This window comes from Canis lupus, chromosome 3 (genome assembly GCF_003254725.2).
Source record: "Canis lupus dingo isolate Sandy chromosome 3, ASM325472v2, whole genome shotgun sequence".
In the NCBI taxonomy this organism is placed as follows: domain Eukaryota; kingdom Metazoa; phylum Chordata; class Mammalia; order Carnivora; family Canidae; genus Canis; species Canis lupus.
Window position 1 is genome coordinate 35,483,344 of NC_064245.1, and position 20,416 is coordinate 35,503,759.

General features: G+C 48.6%; 1 long non-coding RNA gene and 6 other non-coding genes across 7 annotated transcripts in view; all 7 read right to left on the minus strand.

Moving 5' to 3' along the window:
* Positions 1-18,466, minus strand: part of LOC112653822 (uncharacterized) — a 45,637-nt gene extending 27,171 nt beyond the window's left edge. The window contains exons 1-7 of the long non-coding RNA XR_007409788.1: positions 18,062-18,466; positions 17,647-17,691; positions 16,423-16,603; positions 15,317-16,064; positions 14,891-14,935; positions 12,707-12,751; positions 11,485-11,726 (exon numbers count right to left, since the gene is read on the minus strand). This is a non-coding gene — a long non-coding RNA (uncharacterized LOC112653822). The remainder of the gene's footprint in view (positions 1-11,484; positions 11,727-12,706; positions 12,752-14,890; positions 14,936-15,316; positions 16,065-16,422; positions 16,604-17,646; positions 17,692-18,061) is intronic.
* Positions 11,355-11,434, minus strand: LOC112654199 (small nucleolar RNA SNORD115). Its single transcript, XR_003132861.1, has one exon. It is a non-coding gene; the product is annotated as a small nucleolar RNA SNORD115 (small nucleolar RNA).
* LOC112654196 (small nucleolar RNA SNORD115) lies at positions 12,997-13,077 on the minus strand. Its single transcript, XR_003132858.1, has one exon. It is a non-coding gene; the product is annotated as a small nucleolar RNA SNORD115 (small nucleolar RNA).
* On the minus strand, positions 15,186-15,266 carry LOC112654195 (small nucleolar RNA SNORD115). Its single transcript, XR_003132857.1, has one exon. It is a non-coding gene; the product is annotated as a small nucleolar RNA SNORD115 (small nucleolar RNA).
* Positions 16,296-16,372, minus strand: LOC112654201 (small nucleolar RNA SNORD115). Its single transcript, XR_003132863.1, has one exon. It is a non-coding gene; the product is annotated as a small nucleolar RNA SNORD115 (small nucleolar RNA).
* LOC112654198 (small nucleolar RNA SNORD115) lies at positions 17,942-18,011 on the minus strand. The gene has a single exon (XR_003132860.1). It is a non-coding gene; the product is annotated as a small nucleolar RNA SNORD115 (small nucleolar RNA).
* A 1,112-nt stretch (positions 18,467-19,578) lies between the features above and the next one.
* LOC112654197 (small nucleolar RNA SNORD115) lies at positions 19,579-19,659 on the minus strand. Its single transcript, XR_003132859.1, has one exon. It is a non-coding gene; the product is annotated as a small nucleolar RNA SNORD115 (small nucleolar RNA).
* Positions 19,660-20,416: the final 757 nt, after the last annotated feature.

Sequence of the window (20,416 nt, forward strand, 5' to 3'; positions counted from 1 at the left end):
GGGAATTTAGTGACTCCTTAAAATATAATAACTTTCACATCAGAGGAGTTCCAGAAGAAGAAGAGAGGGGGAAAGGGCAGAAGATTGGAGGAAGGGTTAAGATGACAGAGAAGTAGGGGGAACCTGGGTTCTCCTTATTGCTCAAACATAGCTGTATTGAGATAAGATCACTTGGAACAACCAGTAAATCAATCTAAGGACTGGGAGAAGGATCTCCATGATTGGAGAGAGACAGACTCACAAGTGTGAGGTGTGTGGAAGTGAATTTTGGTAGAGTAAAACTGCATTTCTGTGGAGAGAAGGTAATCCTTTCCGTGGGGAGAGAAAAGGGAGAGAGAGAGGGAGGGTTTGAGAAAGTGCAGTGTCAATGCAGTGTTTTATACAGGATGAAAACCTCCACAGAACTTGGACTGGGGAGTGAGAGTGAGGGAAACTGAGTGTCACAGGTGTTTGTTTGTTTGTTTTTTCAGATAGTGTGTGAAGCACAAACTCTGAGGTTTTGGAAGTGTGGGACTTTTTCCAGAGCGGAGCTGTGGTGTGCACTCCTGGGGAGAGGGCCTGGAATGCACAGAGTGGTGTAGGGTTCTCCTGGGTTGCACTGGGACAGAATATTTATTCCCCTTCCTGAAGTACATTTGGAAGAGGTAATATTGACTCTCCAAGGACAAAAGATCCTACAGACACTCCTCTTTCATTGTCAGGGGACTGCACAGGCACAGGACTGTTTTTCTTGGATGAAGGACACCAGACATAGGACAGCGAGGCTGTGCTTCTGAGGGTGGGGAATGGTTCCCCATGGTGGCTGGTCTGGTAATATTTGGTTTTTAATCCCAGCTACATGCTGAAGATAAAACACAGGAAAGCTGTGATGCTGGGTGCACTGACAGCCCTCACTTTTCCGTGAGGGCTTCCTGAATGGTAGGGGGTGTGAGATCTCCTGTCTGGGACAAGAGAGTGGAGTGAAGCCATTTCCCCCCTCACCACCAAAATGAATGGACTTCAGAGAGCAGCACAGCAGCCCCCTGTGGAGATAGAAGCTGCTTACACTAAACACAGCCCTTTAAGCCTGTCAAATATGTATTCAAGAATACTTTATCTAGTAATGCTGTCATTCAGAATAGAAGGAGCAATAAAGCACTTTCCAGACTAACAAAAACTAAAGGAGTTCATGACCATTAAGCCAGTCCTGCAAGAAATAATTAAGGGGACTCTTTGAGTGGGAAAGAAAGACCAAAAGCAGCAAAAACTAGAAAGTAACAAAGAACATTACCAGAAACATCAACTCTACAGGTAACACAATGGAACTAAATTCATTTGTCTATAATAGTTACTTTGAATGTAAATGGACTAAATGCTCCAATCAAGATACAGGGTATTGATTAAAAAAAACAAGACCTATTTATATGCTGCCTAAAAGAAACTCATTTTAAACCTAATGTCATCAGCAGACTGAAAGTGAGGGGATGGAGAACCAACTACCACATTAACGGATGTGAAAAGAAGTCCAGAGTAGCCATACTTATATCTGAGAAACTAGATTTTAAACCAAAGACTGTAACAACAGGTAAAGGAAGGCACTATATTATATTAAGGAGTCAATCCATCAAGAAGATATAACTGTAAGTATGTATGCCCCTAAATTGAGAGCATCTAGATACATAAATCAATAAAAACATAAACCTCAATCATAATAATACAATAATAGTAGGAGACTTCAACACCCCACTTACAGTGGTGGACAGATCATTTAAGCAGAAAATCAAGAAGGAAACAAACAATGGTGTTGAATGACACGCTGGACCAGATGGATTTAATAGATATATTCAGATCATTCCGTCCTAAAGTACCAGAACACACATTCTTTTTGAGTGCACATGGAACATTCCCCAGAATAGGTCACATATTGGGTCACAAATCAGGTCTCAACTAATTCGAAAACATAGAGATCATGCATGCATATTTCCAGACTACAATGCTATGAAACCTGAAGTCAACTACAACAAAAAACTGGAAACACCACAAATACATGGAGATTAAAGAACAACTTGCTAAGGAATGAATTAGTTAACCAGGAAATTAAAGTAGAATTAAAAAAAAAGACATGGAAGCAAATGTAAATGAAAACATGACAATCCAAAACCTTTCAGATGCATTAAAGGCTATCCTAAAAGGGAAGTATATTGCAATACATGCCTACCCCAAGAAGCAAGAAAGGGAAGTATATTGCAATACAGGCCTACCCCAAGAAGCAAGAAATGTCTCAAGCACATACCCTATACTTAAAATTAAAATAAGTAGAAAAGGAACAGCATATATAGCCTAAAGCCAGCAGAAGATGGGAAATAATAATAATTAGAGCAGAAATAAATGATATAGAAACAAAAACCAGTAGAACACATCAATGAAACTAAGAGCTGGTTCTTTGAAATAATTAATAAAATTGATAACCTTATAGCCAGACTTATCAAAAAGAAAAAGGAAAGGAAGCAAATAAAGGAAGCAAATAAAAAGATCACAACACCAAACAAATGCAAACAATTATAAGAGAATCTTATGAAAAAAATACATGCCAACAAACTGGGCAATCTGAAAGAAATGGATAAATTCTTAAATACATACAAACTGCCAACACTGAAACTGAAGGAAATAGAAAATTTCAACAGACCAATAACCAGTAAAGAAACTGAATCAGTAATCAACAATCTCCAAACAAACAAGAGTCCAAGGCCAGAGGATTTCCCAGAGGAATTCTACCAAACATTTAATGAAGAGTTAATACCTATTCTTCTAAAATTATTCCAAAAAGTAGAAATGGAAGGAAAACTTTCAAACTCATTCTATGAGGTCAGAATTACCTTGATTCCAAAACAAAGACTCCACCGAAAAAGAGAATTATAGAACAATATCTCTGATGAACATGGATGCAAAAAATCCCAACAAGATACTATCAGATCAAATCAAACAGTACATTAAATAAATTATTTACTATGGGGCGCCTGGGTAGCTCAGTTGGTGAAGTGTCTGACTCTTTGTTCCAGCTCAGGTCATGATCTCAGAGTCATGAGATAAAGCCCCATGTTGGACTCTGGGCTCACCATGGAGTCTGCTTGGGATTCTTTCCTCCTTCCTCTTCTTCTCCCTCCCTCTCTGATTGTCCCCCCTCATCTCCTTCTCTCTCAAAATAAATAATTGAATAAAATTTCTTAAAAAAGAATATTTCATTATGATTAAGTGGGATTTATTCCTGGGCTCCAGAGGTGGTTCAATACTTGCAAATCAATCAATGTGATACACTCGTCATCAGGGAAATACAAATCAAAACCCAATGAGATACCACCTAACACCAGTCATAATGGCTAAAATTAACAACACAGGAAACAACTGGTGTTGGCGAGGATGCAGAGAAAGGTGAACCCTCTTCCACTGTTGGTGGGAATGTAAACTGGTGCAGAGACTCTGGAAAACAGTGTGGAGGTTCCTCAAAGAGTTAAAAATAGAGCTACCCTATGACCCAGCAATTGCACTACTAGGTATTTACCCCAAAAATGCTGACGTAGTGAAATGCTGGGAAACCTGCACTCCAATGTTTATAACAGCAATGTGTGCAATAGCCAAACTGTGGGATGAGCCTCAGTGTCCTTCAACAGATGAATGGATAAAGAAGATGTGATATATATATCACATGTATATATATATATATATATATATATATATATATATATATATACACACATATATATATATATATACACACAGAGTACAGGTCTTTTACCTCTTTAATTGGGTTTATTCTTATGATTTTGGGTACAATTGTAAATGGAATTGATTCCTTTATTTCTCTTTCTGCTGCTTATTCATGTATAGTAAGGCAACAGATTGCTGCACATTGATTTTGTATCCTGTGACTTTATGAATTTGTCTATCAGTAATACCAATCTTTTGGTGGTTTTGGCTTTTTATATAGAGTATCACGTCATCTGAAAATATTGAAAGTTGACTTCTTCCTTGCTGAGTTGGATGCCTTTTATTTCTTTTTGTTGTGTGATTGCTTCCAGCTCACCAGTCCAGTGGTGAGACTGGACATTCCTGCCTTATTCCTGATCATAGATGAAAGCTCTGTTTTTCTCCACTGAGAATCTGGGTTTTTCATTTATGGCCTTTATTTATGTTGACGTATGTTCCCTCTAACTCCATTTTTTTGAGTTTTTTTTAAATCAAGAATGGATATTGTACTTTGTCAGAAGCTTTTTCTCCATCTATTAAGATCATATGGTTGTTATCCTTTCTTTTACTAATGATCCTTTCTTTTACACATTGATGATTTGTGAATAATGTTCTACTCTTTAGATCACACCAATCATCTTGAATGATTCTTTTATTTGATTTGCTAGTATTTTCTTGATAATTTTTTCCTCTGTTTATCAGTGATATTGGCCTATAGTTCTGTTTTTTAGTGGAGTCTTGATCTGGTTTTGGTATCATATAATGCTGTCCTCATATATTGAATTGTGAAGTTTTCCTTCCATTTCTATTTTTTTGGAGTAGTTTGAGAAGATAACATATTAACTCTTCCATGAGTATTTCATAGAACTTAATTGTGAAGCCACATAGCTGTGGATTTTGTTTATTGGGAGATTTTTTATCACTGATTCAATTTTTTTTTTTTTTGCTGGTTATCCACCTGCTAAGGTTTTCTATTTCTTTCTGTTTCAGTTTTGGTATTTTATATGTTTCCATGAATTTATCCATTTCTTCCAGGTTGTCCCTTTTGTTGCCATGTAGTTTTATATAATATCCTCTAATAATTCTTTGTATTACTCATCTCTCATTTGTGATTTTACTAAGTCTAGCTAAGAGTTTATCAATTTTATCAATCTTTTCAAAGACAAGCTACAAGTTTTATTGATCTGTTGTGGTTTTTAGTTTCCATATAATTTATTTCTGCTGTAATCCTTATTATTTCCCTTCTTTGGCTGGCTTTAGGCTTTATTTGTTATTCTTTTTGAGCTCCTTTAGGTGTAAGATGAGGTTGTCTGATATTTTTCTTGCTTCTAATGCAGGCCTGAAGTGCTATATACATCTGTCTTAAGACCATTTTGCTCCATCACAAAGATTTTGGACTGTTGTGATTTCATTTTCATTTGTTTACATGTATGTATTTTTTTTCTTTGATTTCCTTGTTGACCAATTCATTGTTTAGTGGCATGTTGCCTAATCTTCATGCATTTGTGGTCTTACCATTTTTTTTCTTGTGTTTCATTTTGTGTTTCATAGAAACATATGAAACATGAAAATATGTACAGGGGATACCTGGGTGGTTCAGCGGTTGAATGTTTGCCTTCAGCTCAGGACACGATCCTGGGGTCTGGGATCAAGCCCTCCATTAGGCTCCTTGTGGGGAACCTGCTTCTCCCTCTGCTATGTCTCTGCCTCTCTCTCTGTCTGTGTCTCTCATTAATAGATAAATCTTTTTTAAAAAGAAAATATGTATGGTATGATCGCAGTCATTTTGTTCTGCTGAGATCTGATTTGTGAACTAGTATGTGATCTATTCTGGAGAATGTTCCATGTTCACTCAAAAAGAATCTGTATTCTGCTGCTTTAGAGTGAAATGTTCTGAATATATATGGTAAGTCTATTTGGTAGACATTCAAAACCATTGTTTCCTTATTGATTTTCTTCACAGATATCTGTTCATTGATGTAAGTGTGGTGTTTAGGTGCCCTACTATTATTGTATTATTATCAGTGAGTTCTGTTAAACTTGTTATTGTTTTATTTTTTTAAGGATTTTATTTATTTATTTATTTATTTATTTATTTATTTATCCATGAGAGACACAGAGAGAGAGGCAGAGACACAGGCAAAGGGAGAGGGAGAAGCAGGTTCCCCCCAGGGAGACTGACATGGGACCCCAGGATCACACCCCAAGCAGAAGGCAGAGCCCAACCGTTGAGCCATCCAGGCATTCCGTTATTAATTGTTTTATATATTTGGGTCCTCCAGTTTGGGAGCATAAATATTTGCAAATGTTAGATCTTCTTGTTGAATAGATCACTTTATTATGATATAGTACCTTTCTTCACCTCTTGTTAGAGTCTTTGGATTAAAATCTACTCTATTGAACATAAGTATTACTATTCTGTCTTTCTTTTGATGTGTTATTGCATGGTAAATGTTTTTCCACCTCTTTACTTTCAGTCTGGAGATGTTTTTAGGTCTAAAATGAGTTTTTTGTAGGCAGCATATAGATGGGTCTTGGATTTTTATCCATTTTGACACCCTAGTCTTTTTTTGTGACTTTATTTTTATAAATTTATTTTTTATTGGTGTTCAATTTGCCAACATATAGGATAACACCCAGTGCTCATCCTGTCAAGTACCCACCTCAGTGCCTGTCACCCAGTCACCCCCACTCCCCGCCCACCTCCCCTTCCACCACCCCTAGTTTGTTTCCCAGACACCCTAGTCTTTTGATTGTGGTATTTAGTCCATTTACACCCAGAGTAATTATTGTCAGATATGTATTTAATGCCACTTTATTACTTGTTTTATCATAGTTCCTGGAGATTCTCTCTGTTCCTTTATAGTTATTGTCACTTTTGGTATCTCCTTTCCACCCAGAGTCCCCTATAATATTTTTTGAAGGGCTGAGTTAATGATCATGAACTTCTTTAGTTTTTGTTTGTCTGGGAAACTCTTCATCTCTCCTATTCTGAATTATAGGTTCGGTGAATTCTTTGCAGTAGATTTTTCTCATTTTTAAAAAGATTATTTATTTATTTATTATTTATGATAGTCACACACAGGGAGAGAGAGAGAGGCAGAGACACAGGCAGAGGGAGAAGCAGGCTTCATGCAAAGAGCCCAATGTGGGACTCGATCCTGGGACTCCAGCATCATGCCCTGGGCTGAAGGCAGGTGCTAAACCACTGAGCCACCCAGGGATCCCCAGATTTTTCCCATTTAGCATGTTGTATATATCCTGCCTTTTTTTCTGGCTTGTCAAGTTTCTGTGGAGAAGTTTGTAGCTAGCTTTATGGGTCTTCCTTTGTAAGTTAGGTACTTCTTTTGTCTTGCTGCTTTACGATTTTTTCTTTATCACTACAATTTGGAAGTTTAAATATGATGGGTCTTGGTGTTAGCCTGCTTTTGTTGATTTTAATGGGAGGTTTCTGTTCCTCCTGGATTTAGATATCTGTTTCTTCCCCACATTGGGGAAATTTCCAACTAGTATTTCTTCAAATAAATTAGCTGCCCCCATTTTTCTCTGTTCTTATTCTAGATACCTATAATATAAATGTCATTACATTTTATGAAGTCCTTGAGTACATAAGTCTATTCTTGTGTTCTATAATTCTTCTTTCTCTTTTTTCAGCTTCATTTTTTCCCATTATTTTGTCTTCTATAAAACTTATTTGTCCTCTGCTACTTCCATTCTTTTTTTTTTGCTACTTCCATTCTAATGGTCATTACATTCGGTCAGTTTTGAATCTCGGTTATTGCATTTTTAATTTCTGACTTTTTAAAAACTCTTTTATTTCTGTGGTAATGGTCTCCCTGATTTCTTTCATGCTTTTCTCAAACCTAGTGAGTGTCCTCATGATTATTGCTTTCAATTCTTCATAAGGAGTATTACTTATATCTGTTTTGATTAGATCTCTGGCTGAGGCCTTATCTTGTTCTTTCTTTGGGGATGAGTTACTCTGTCCTGACATTATGTGTAAGTCTCTGTCTTCTCTGAGTTAGAAAACCTGTTATGTTTTCTGCTTCTGGAGGTAATGGCTTTGTTAAGAAGAGATCATATAATGCTCAGGGCCTGGCACTTCAGGAAATGTCTCTGATGTGTGCTGTATGCACTCTGCTGTTGTGTTTTGGCTGGTCTATCCTGTAGGCCAGTTGCCTGCAGATGATCTTCTTGCCTGGACTGGGTAGTGTTTGGAACTTGGTAGTGATTTGACTAGGTGTGCTCTAGTCTCCATGTTAAATGATGTCTGATACTACTTCCACTAGCAATGAAACTTTGTAGAACTCTATGGTCAGATGTTGTGGTGTGACTAGGGGTTTATGTTCATCTTCTAAGGAAGGTGTCCACCACACTTGGAATGGGGCAAATTTGAACAATAAGGGCAGTATTGGAAATGTGAAGAACTGTGTGACCTGGTTTAAGCAGGTTAGGCAGTAACTGTTGGCATTGTGCTATTTATGGAAGGTGGTTATGTGTTTGTTCTGAGGGGTGGTGGAAGAGAAACAGTGCCAGCCAGATGCTCTTGCCCTGGAAAGGGGTTTTAGTGCTTGCTGTCCTCAGGGAGGCACCCTAAGGGTGAATTATCTCCTCCGTGAGTGTCTCAGCTATTTTTCAGTGTCTGTTTTCATACTGTATGACTCCATGTAGTTTACTTACTTTCTTGGAGCAACACAGTATTGTCCATATGCTATCTAAACCAATCCAGCTATCACTTGAGAATCCAGACTTTAGGGACACTTGGGTGGCTCAGTGGTTGAGCATTTGCCTTTGGCTCAGGGCATGATCCTGGAGTCCTGGGATTGAGTCTTACATCGGGCTTCCTGCATGGAGCCTTCTTCTCCCTCTGCCTATGTCTCTGCCTCTCCCTCTCTCTGTCTCATGAATGAATGAATAAATAAGTAAATAAGTAAATCAATCAATCAATCAATCAATCTTTAAAAAAGAATCCAGACTTTAGGTACATGGTATGGGCAGAAGCCTGTCCTGGTCTTCTGGAAGAGGGATTCAGTGTGCTAAAACTAAGGGAGTTTTAACCAAGAAGGGCAGTCTTGTCAGAGCACAGGGCACTAGAATGAGGAAGAAGCAACTATGCAGCCAGTAATGGGGATGAGCTGCACTTGGCAGGTGACTCTGCATAGATGCACTTGCACAGCAGAAAAATGGAAATCACTGGATCCTTTGTCCACTGAAAGGCCATTCTATGAAAGTGACCTATCAGAAGTATGGTCAGAGAGGAGTAAATCATCTCTCACTACTGTGACCCACATGATACTCAGATCCCACCATTGGGCCAGAGATTTTGCTTACATTTTTGCCAAGAGAATGGCAATGCCTTCAAATTTCTATCACAAAAAATGCCTGCTGACTATAAAACTACAGTTCTCAAAACCATCTGGTTACAAAAATTAGTCTTTATGCTTTTTCTAGGCAATGTATTGAGAGATCTGTCTCCCTATGTGTTTCCAAGTGTACTCCATTATATTTGTCTTTTCTACAAGAGCTCCAAACCAGTCATATATCAGTGATAAATTTCTACCAAAACCATCATATTCACACAATTTAATTTTCTCCATATGGCATCCTTTCTCTTCAATGCTGTGGAGAAGGATAAGTCAGTATTTACTATGATTTCCTGCTTATTCAGAATGATTTGACAATTATCTGTTTCACTCAGAGATTACAACTGGATTTGCCTGAAAAAACAGTGTTGACCTAAGAAAATGTGAAGCACACAAGAAATGCCAAGTTCATGTTTCAGAACACTGGCTAAAGTGCTCAGCTGGGAAGTTCCAACTGGGAAGCCCCGCACAATTCAATTCCCTTCAGTGACTCCTATGGTTGTCTTTGGCACACGTCAGTTCCACGACACATAACACGATGAAACAATGAAAACTGAAAGAAACATAATTACTCAAGCACAGCATTCTATAGTTGGGCATTTAGATTGAGGAGAAAGAGGCCAAAAGACCAGGGGTGGAGTAGACTTCTCCAGATATTCCAGACATTGTCAAATGTACAGGGAATATTTGACATCTGGGCCAAAAGCAAGAACAGAATTGGTGTATAGTGTCCAGCAGGAGGCCTGGAACTCCTGCTTACCTATATGGACAAACATTGGCATAGATGGTGAACCACTTGGCAAGCAGTGATAGGAAGGGCCAGGAAAAAGTTGATGTGATGTGAAGAGTGGGGCAGGGCAGGATGGTCATGTGGGTTCAGGATCTGTGGGGAGGGAGTTAGGCCAGATGTCCAAGAACCCCAACAGCATGGCAAATGCACTAGGGGCCCTGAGATGTGGGAACACAATGCAGGGCAAAGGTTTCCAGGCTTGAGACCGGTGGCCTACCTTGGGGGACCTAAGGGAGGCCATGGGGGATTGAGGCATGGAGCCCATGTCAGGATACCCAAAAATCAGGATGACTGCTCCACCAATGGGGGCCGAGCATCTGGGACCACTGCCCAGCAGCAACACCCTGGCACAGGGGCTTCACTTGGGGGCTCGCCTTGGGTCAGAGGGCAGGGTAATGCTTGGTGGGCCACGACAGGCAGGGGTGGGACCTGGCCTTATCCCAAAATCTGGTCAGGACAAGATGCCCAGGGTGGGCCCACAGCCCTAGAAGACTTGGGAATCCAGGCCACCCAGCACCACAGGAGAGCTGAATGAAAACTAAAGTTCATGCAACCACAACATGCTTCCCAAGCAGACAGAGCCCTATTCAGGATTGGGAGTGAGGGCTCCCCTAACAGCCGCTGGAGTTGAAGTCCAGGACTACTGTCCAACACCATCCCCGATGGCCTGAAGGCATGCCCGGGGGTGCCTTCATGGGCCCTGGGTTGGTGTTACCATTCCAGCAGCCAAGGCCAGGTCCCTTGATGGTGCAGGCCGCTCTGAACATACTTCAGAGCTGGCTAGCTGTAAGGGGAAGTTCGTGTTATCTGTGCCCACGGCACCCTCCAAGGTAGAAGTAGCTCCATCAGCATGGCACAGAACAGGGACTTGGCTGAAACTGGCCAAGGAGATCTAACGTTGACCCAGGAGGTCCACCATCATTCTCAACAGGGAGCAGCTGAAGCACACAAAGCCAAATGGCCTGGCATGGTACCTCCCTATATGGCACATGCAAGTGACTCTGGGCTGCCCTGGCCACATTTGGCCAGCATGTTCCAGTGCTCTAGGGAGGGGGAGATCTTCCTAAGGCACTAAACCATTTCAGGTATTGCAGCAGTCCAAGCTATACATCTGGGCACGAGTCTCACAAGAAAAGATTCTGAAAATCGAGGTTGGTTGCAGCCTGTAGACTATAAATATGGCATACAAACCTATATGATTGAAGTAGAAGCGAGACCCCAGGAGGCATGGTACAATAAGACACAAAGGAACCAGAGAGGCAGAGCAAGAAGCCAGGGGGAGGCATGACTGAAAAGCAATGGGTTGGGACCAACCCAAAGGCCTGAGCCAGCTCAGGCACCTAGAGGCCCAAAGCCACGACCTTGCCATAAAGGGCAGTTTGGAAAGATTGGTAACCTCAAGGCCCAGGCGGAGGGGAAGCATACCCAGTACCAACTGTAGGTCCAGAATACTAAGCATGGAACAATATCTTCCATTGGTCCAAAGCTTAATCCTATTGAGCATGATCTTCATGTCATCATCTCTCTTTGAGACAATATGAGTTCTCATCACTGACACAAGCACAGTACTGGTCATGTGTGTGGGCCTCTGCCCCTGAAAAGGCTTACCGGTGGTGCTTCATGCTGAGCTGCATGCCTTGTGGACTGGAGCATTTGGGCCTCTTCTCAAGACTGGACCCAGCTGATGTAGTGTGTAGAAGGGTGCAGTGGCATGATCCACTGGGTTCAGGGTCTGTGGGGCTACGAGGCCCTCCATCAAGAAGCCCATCCCGGGGGCAGCTAAGTTTCCAACTGGAGCAGACCCGTGGGGGCTCAATGAGGGTTTTGGGGTTCAAGATGAGGTGAATGGCCTGCATGGTGGAAGCAAAAAAGGGCCCAATAGGGCATGTGGCCCCAAATCTGTGCTGGGATACACGAATAGTCCATTGAGGGCTTCCCTGAGGGGGCTGAGGAATGGGACCCACTGACCGGCAGCAGGTTGGGCACCAGGGTTTCTCTTGGTAACCCTCAGATTGTGGTGGTAGGCAACACGGCAGACCAAGAGTAGGATGGCTGGGACCTGGTCTTGGTCAGCAATCTGTTTAGGATCATATGGCTGCAGTAACCTTGGGGCACTCGAGGACATGGTGAGCCAGGCCTTTGGGCATCTTGGGAGGCCACAGGGCATGCGGAGTTCTTGTAACCCCACCTTCTGCCCAAGAAGGGAGAGCCCTGTCCGGAAATGGGAGGAAGGGTGCCCGGGATGCCTGCAAGCAATTGAGGGCCCAGGGCTGGGGCCCTGCACCATCCCTAATGGCCCAAAGGCATGCTTGGATACCCACCCCATGGCCCCAGCTAGCCCTTGCCTTTCCAGATCCAAGGCCAGTTGAAGGAACCAAGCTGCCACCCTGGGCAGCCAGTTCAAACCTCCTTGGGAGGCGGCAGGTCCAAGGGGAGGTCAGTGCCCTCACAGGCCAGGAAAACACCCAAAACAGCAGTGGCTAGATGCAGCAAGGCCCAGATGATGGCTCCAGGGCCCCAAAGGAGAGGGGACCCCAAGTCCACCGAAGCAGAGCCCCATAGTGATAAGCAGGGAGCAGCAGGAGTCCGCTGGCTCCCGTGGCCTGCAGTTGCCCCCCAGCTGTGCACACTGGGGTCCCACTGGGCTACCCTGGCTACATTTGGGCCCATTCTTCCCTGCACCTTAGGGATGGGAGGCCTTCAAAGGCAGCAATGTTATGTGTCCCTGCACAGGTGGGCCTGCACACAGGGACCCAAATCACCCTCAGGCTTGCCTCCCGAAGGCCCCTTGGTCCCCTGGACTTCGACTCGCCTCGTGGCATCAACTCACCAAACTTAGTTGAGGAGGGGGTGAGAGCCTGGACAGCGCAGCCCCCTGAAAAACACAAGGACACCAGAGAAGCTTAGTAAGGGTCTCAGGGCAGGTGTGGTGGGAGGAGCAAGGGTTGGCCCTCAGGCCCAAAGGACTAAGTTCTTTAGGGCAGACAGAGACCCATGTCCAGACCCTAGCCAAAAAGGGCAATTAGGCAGGACCCGTAGCCTGAAACTCCAGGCTGAGGGGAAGCACCCCCAGCACAACTGGAGCACCCGATTCCTCCACCCAGGACAGTCTCCTCCATTGGACCTCAGCATAATACTATTGAGCATGATTTTTATGTCATCATCTCTCTTTGAGACAATATGAATTCTCATCATTGACCCAAGCACAGCCCTTGCCAGGTGTGTGGGCGTCTGCCCCTGAAACGGCTTACTGGCGGTGCTTGCTGATGAGCTACATGCCTTCGTGCTGGAGCCTTTGATCCTCCTCTCAAGACAGGAGCCAAGAGATTTGGTGGGCAGAAGGGTGCAGCAGCACGATCAACTGGGTTCAGAGTCTGTGGGTATACGAGAAGCCCTCCGTCTAGACACCCATCCTGGGGGGACCTAAGCTTTCAACTGGAGCAGACCCATAGGGGATAAACGAGGGTTTGGGGGTTCAGGATTGAGGTGGATGGCCTGCCTGGTGGAAGCAGAGGAGGGCCTAAGAGTACAAGTGGCCCCAAAGATGTGCTGGGATACACAAAGAGCTAGAGGAAAGCTACAAAAAGGGGACTAAAACATGGGGCCCACACCCCAACATCCAGTCGGGCACCAGGGTTTCCCTTGGGTCCCTTCAGGTGGTGGGTAGTGGGCAACATGGCAGGCAAAGACTAAGATGGCTGGCACCAGGACTTTGTCAAAATTCTAGTCAGGGCGGAATGGCTTTAGTAGATTAAAGGCCGGCAGGACTGGGGAGCCAGGGATTTGGGCATCAAGGGAGGGCCCCAGGGCGGTCTGACTTCTGCAACCAGGCCCTCCGCCCAGCATGGAGAGCCATGAGTGGAACTGGGAGTGAGAGCGCCCGGGATGGCCTCCAGAGGTTAGGAGCAAGCCCCCCGTCTAGACGCCCATCTGGGTGGCTGCTATGCTTTCCTGTGGAACAGAGCCGTGGGGGCTCAACGAGGGTTTGGGGTTTCAGGATTGAGGCGAGAGTCCTACCTGGTGGAAGCACAGAAGACCCAATAGGGCAAGTGGCCCCGAAGCTGTGCCGTGGTACACAAAGAGCCAGACGAGGGCTACACCAAGGGGCATGAGCAAAGGAGCCCAACGCCAGGAAGCAGGTCAGGCACCAAGGTTGCCCTTGGGAACCCCTGGGGTTGTGGGCGGTGGGTGGCGGGCAGCCTGGCGGACTAAGTCTAGGATGTTGGGGACCGGCCACAGCTGGGCATCTGGTCAGGACAGTATGGCCTTAGTAGACTCGAGGGCCTCAGGACTGGGGAGCCAGGGCTTTGGGCATCAAGGGAGGGCCCCAGGGTGGTCTGACTTTCTGCAACCAGGCCCTCGGCCCAGCACGGAGAGCCATGAGTGGGACTGGGAACGAGAGTGCCCGGGATGGCCTCCAGAGATTTAGGGCCCAGGACTGGGGCACTGCACCATCCCCAGTGGCCCAAAGGCACGTCCGGATGCCCAGTGCAGGGCCCTGGCGAGCCCTTGCCTTCCACAATGCCAAGGCCATGTGAGGGAATCAGACCCCGGACCTGGGCAGCCATTGCCAACCTCCTTGGCAGGGGGCAGGCCCCAGGGGATGTCCGGGGGATGCCAGCCGAGGGCACCACCGCAAGCAGCGGTGGCTAGACGCTGCACGTCCCGGTTGAGGGGCTCCAGGTATCCACAGGAGAGGGGACCCCAAGTCCACCGAGGGGCACCCCATAGTGATTAACAGGGGGCAACAGGAGTCCACCTCCTCCCGCAGCCTGGTTTTGTCCCCCATCCCCCACCCCAGCCGCACACGCTGGGTCCCTCTGGGCTTCCCTGGCTACATTTGGGCCCATTCTTCCTGCACCCAGGGGATGGTGGCCCTTCAAAGGCAGCGACACTATGTATCCCTGCACGGGTGGGCCTGGCCTTCACACAGGGACCCAAATCACCCTCAGGCTTGCCTCCCGAAGGCCCCTTGGTCCCCTGGACTTTGAATCGCCTCGTGGCATCAACTCACCAAACTTAGTTGAGGCGGGGCCGAGGGCCCGGACAGCACGGCCCCCTGAAAGACACAAGGGCACCGGAGAGGTTGAGCAAGGGTCCCAGGGTAGGTGTGGTGGGAGGAGTGGTGGGTCGGTCCCAGGCCTGAACGACTAAGCTCTCTCGGGCCGACAGAGGCCCACGTCCAGATGCTAGCCGCAAAAGGCAATTTGGCAGGATCCGGGGCCTGAAACTGCAGGCTGAGGGGAAGTACCCCCAGCACAACCGGAGCACCCGGATCCTCTGCCCGGGACGGTCCACTCCACTCCACTGGGCCTCAGCATAATCCTATTGAGCATGATTTTTAAGTCCTCATCTCTCTTCGAGACAATATGAATTCTCATCACTGACCCAAGCACAGCCCTTGCCACGTGTGTGGGCGTCTGCCCCTGAAACAGCTTACTGGCAGTGCTTGCTGATGAGTTTCGTGCCTTCTGGGCTGGAGCCTTTGATCCTCCTCTCAAGAGTGGACGCAGCTGACGTAGTGTTCAGAAGGGTGCGGCGGCACGATCGACCGGGTCCAGCCTCTTTGGGATAGGAGCAAGCCCTCCGTCTAGACGCCCATCTGAGTGGCCGCTAAGCTTCCCTGTGGACTTCCCTGAGAGAGGAGGAGGCTCAACGAGGATTTCGAGGTTCAGGATTGCGGGGGGCAGCCCACCTGGTGGAAGCAGAGGAGGGCCCAAGTGTTCACGTGGCCCCGAGCCTGTGCTGGTATACACGAACAGCCACACGAAGGCTCCCCCAAGGGGGTTGAGCCACGGGACCCACAGCCTGGCACAGGTTGGGCACCAGGGTTTCCCTTGGGTACCCCTTGGGTGGTCGGGCTGTGGGCAACTTGGCGGGCTGAGACCAGGATGGCTGGTACCTGGCCTTGGCCAGCATTCTGGTCAGGGCAGTATGGCCTTAGTAGATGCGGAGCCCTTGAGGGCTCGGGGAGGCAGACCTTTGGGCGTCATGGGAGGGCCCCATGGCACGTCGAGTCCCGGCAGACCCACCGTCCGCCCAAGCAGGGAGATCCCTGTGTGCCCAGAGAGCGAGAGCTCCCGGGAAGGCTGCCAGAGCTTGGGTGCTCATGGCTCTTGCCCTGTGTCAACCGGACTTGCAGAGGGCATCGGGCTTGTTGGTGGATGTGGCCTGGACACACTGGTGCTCTGAAAGACACAAGGGGACCATAAAGTTTGAGTAATGGTTCCCTGTCATGATAGGACGGATGCTCTGCAGCCAGGATCGAAGGCCTCACCCCACTCAGGCAACTGGAGCCCCATGGCCAGGCCCCAGCCCTCCTTGCAATTTGGCAGGACCTGTGGCCTGCAACTCCAGGAGAAGCACCCCCAGCTCCCTTCTAGCCTCCATATCTTCAGCCTGGGATGGTCCCCTCCATTGGGCCTTAGCATATTTTTTTGAGTTGGTTTTTATGTCATCATGTCTTAGAGACAATATAAGTACTCATCATTGGCCAAAGTACATTACTGGTCATGTGTGTGTGCATCTACCCCTGAAGCAGCTTACCTGTGTTGTTGCTGACAAGCCATGTGCCTTGTGGGTGGAGCCTTTGGCCTCCTGTCAAGACTGGACCCAGCTGTCGTGGTGTGAAGAACAGTGCAGCGGCATGATCGACTGCATTCATATTCAGTCCAGATCGGAGCAAGCCCTCTATGTAGTTGACCTTCCGGGTGGCTGCTAATCTTCCCTGTGGAGCAGAGATGTGTGAGCTCATTGAGGGTTAGTTTCAGGATGTAAGGTGGGAAGCCCACCTGTTGGAAACAGAGGATGGCCCATGAGGGCACGTGGCCCTGAAGCTGTGCTGGGATACATGAATAGCAGATGCGGGCCCCCCAGGGGTTCTGAGCAATGAGGCGCAACACCAGGCAGCAGGTCTGCACCAGGGTTTCCCTTGGGTACCCCTTGGGTTGTGGGTGGCCAGCAACTTCATGGGCAAGACTAGGATTGCTGGGCCCTGGCCTTGGCCGGCAATCTGTTCAGGGCAGTATGGCCTTAGTAGGTTCAGGGCCCTCAAGGATTTGGGGACCCAAGACTTTGGGTCTCATAGGAGGGCCCCAGGGCATGTCAAGTTCTTGCAACTGCACCCTCTGCCCAAGCAGGGTGTGTCCTGTCTGGGACTGGGAGCCAGAGCACCTGGGACAGTCGCCAGGGCTTCAGTGTCTAGGGGCTGGAGCCCTGGGCCATCCCCACCACCCAAAGCCCTCCAGGATGCCCACCCCAGGGCCCCAGCTAGCCCTTGCCCTCCCAGTTGCCAAGGCCAAGTCAGGGAACTAGGCTCCTGCCCTGGGCAACCAGTCCCAACCTCCTGGGTGGCATCAGGTCCAAGGGGAGGTCAGTGGATCCCAGCCCAGGGTACCACCCCAAGCAGCAGTGTCTCAACCTTGCACGGCCCAGCCATGTGTCTCATCAGTCCACCACAGGAGGGGGGACCCAAGTTCCAACAAGGTGGCATCCCTTGGTGATCAGCAAGGAGCAGCAGGAGTCCCCTGCTCTCCGTGGCCTGGCTTGGCCCCCCATCAGCCCAACGTGGGTTCCCTCTGGCCTGCCCTGGCCACCTTTGGGCCCATTCCTCCCTGCGCCCTGGGGATGGTGGGCCTTCAAAGGTCAGTAACACTATCTGGCCATGCATGGCTGGGCCTGCATGCAAGGGACCCAAGTCGCCCTCAGGCTTGCCTCCCAAAGGCCCTCTCATCACCGTGGCCTGTGACCCACTTCACAGCATCCACTCACCAAGCCTTGTTGAGGTGGTGGCGAGATCCTGGCCAGCGCAGTCCCCTGAAAGACACAAGGGGACCAGAGAGGCTGAGCAAGGGCCCCAGGGGAGGCATGGTGGGAGAAGCGATGTGTCTGCACCCAGCCCAAAGGCCTGAGCCCTCTCAAGCACCCTGAAGCCCATGGACAGGCCCCAACCCTGATGGGCAGTTTGGAAGGTTTGGGGGCCTCAAGGCCCAGGCTGAGGGGAAGCACCCCTAGTGTCACATGAAGACCCGCCCGGTATTTGCAGCCCTGGGCAGTCCCTTCCATTGAGCCTCAGTGTAATCCTAGTGAGCATCATCATCTGTCTTCAAGACATTATGAGCTCTCATCATTGACCCAAGCATAGCACTGGGCACGTGTGTGGGCATCTATCCCTGAAGCAGCTTACCAGTGGTGCTTGCTGCCAAGCGGCATGCCTTGTGTGTTGTAGCCCTTGGAACTCTTCTTAAGACTGGACCCAGCTGACGTGGTGTGCAGAAGGGTGCAGTGGCATGATCAATTGGGTTTGGAGTCTGGGGTGATAGGAGCAAGCCCTCCGTCTAGACGGCCATCCAGATGGCAGCTAAGCTCCCCTGTGGAGCAGAGCCATAGGCACTCAGTGAGGCATTGGGTGTTCAGGATTGAAACTGGCAGCCCACCTGGTGGAAACACAGGAGATCCCAGAGGGCATATGGCCCCGAAGCTGTGCTGGGAGACACAATAGCCAGACTAGGGCTCCCCAAGGTGGCTGAACAATTGGGCCACCACCAGGCAGCAGATTGAGCACCAGGGTTTCCCTTGGGTACCCCTTGGGTTGCGGGTGGTGGGCAACTTGGCGGGCCAATACTAGGATGGCTCAGACCTCGCCTTGGCCCAGAATCTGGTCAGGGGTATATGGCCTTAGTAGACTCGGGGCCCTCGAGGATGTGAGGAGCCAGTCCTTTGGGCATCATTGGAGGGCCCCAGGGAAGGTTGAATTCCTGCAACCCCTCCCTCCACCCAAGCAAGGAGATCCCTGTCTGGGACTGGGAGCAAGAGCACCCGGGATAGCCACCAGCTCTAGAGGGCCCAGGCCTGGGTCCCTGGCCATCCCCAATGGCCTGAATGTATGCCCGGATGCCCATCCCAGGGCCCCAGCTTGCCCTTCCCTTCCGGAATTCCAAGGCCAGGTGAGGGAACCAGTTTCCCCCTGATCAACCAGTCCCAACCTCCTTGGGAGGCGGTAGGCCCCAGGGGACATTGGTGGCTACCAGCCCAGGGCTCCACCCCAAGCAGAGTTGGCTAGATGCAGTACGGACCAGCCAAGAAGCTTCAGGTTCTCACAGGAGAGGGGACCCCAAGTCCACTGAGGTGGTGCCCCTGTTGATCTGCAGGGAGCAGCAGGAGTCCCCTGCTTCTTGTTGCCTGGTGTGTCCCCCCAGCCACCCACACTGGGGCCCCTCTGGGCTCCCCTGGCCACCTTTGCGTCCACTCCTTCCTGCTCCTTGGGGGATGGCAGGCCTTCAAATGGCAGGAACGCTATCCATCCCTGCATTGGTGGGCCTGCACAGAGGGACCCAAGTCCCCCTCAGGCTTTCCTCTCTAAGACCTCCAGGTCACCTAGGCCTGCAACCGGCCTTGTGGCATCCACTCACCAAGCTTAGTTGTGGCGGTGGTGAGACCCTGGCTAGCATGGCCTCCTGAAAGACACAAGGGGACCAGAGAGGCTGAGCAAGGGCCCCAGGGGAGGTGTGGTGGAAGGAGCAATGGGTCAGCACCCAGGCCCGAAAGCCCTAACCTTCTCAGGCACTCGGAAGCCCATGTCCAGGCCCCAGGTCCAATGGGCAATTTGAAAGGATTGGGGGCCTCAAAGCCCAGGCTGAGTGGAAGCACCTCCAGCACCATTTGGAGTCCCCATATCCTCTGCTGGGGTTGGTCCCCTCCATTGGGTGTCAGTGTAAGCCTATTGAGCATGATTTTTATGTCATCATCTCTCTTCGAGACAATATGAGTTCTCATCATTGACACAGCACAGCACTCTCCACGTTGTAGGCCTTTCACCCTGAAGTGGCTTACTGGTTTTGCTTCTAGGGCTTGGTTGGCTGGAGACTTCAGTTCACCTTGACCAAGCTGAGGTGGCCTTGGGAGGGCTTGGCAGGATGGGTTAATATATTTGGTGTCCTTTGGCAGAGAGAATGCCAGTCGTCTAGAAGTCAGCCTTGTGGCAGCTATCCCAGGGTGCAGAGCTGTGGTGGGTCAAGCATATTTCAGTGCTCTGTACGTTAATTTCAGGCCCATCTTCGGGACCAGAAGTATTTTGATAGGGTGCAACCCTGGACCCCATGTCAAATTTAACAAGCCTCAGTTCAAGGGTTCCCCCAAATGGTGCTGAGCATATGTGCCTACCATCCTGCAGCAGCCGTCCAAACACCAAGGCTTCCCATTTGGACCTGTGTTGGGTCTTGGGCTATGCCAGGGAGGGGATGGACTTGGAATTAGCCCTCATTCTGGTCATAGCAGGATGGTCGGGGTGGGCCTTGGGCTTTGGAGGACTCTGGGACCCAGGGCACAGGGCAGCATGGGATGGCCCAGGGCACGCTGAATTCTAGCAACTCCACCCTGCCGCCCAAGCTAGTGATCCCTGTCTGAGATTGGGAGGGAGGGCTCCCTGAGTGGCCCCGTCAGTTTAAGTACCCATGGTTGGGGCCCAGCACCATCTCCATTGACCCAAAGGCTCACCTGTGTGCCTCCTACCAGGTCCAGGGTCAGCCCTTGCCATCTTGGC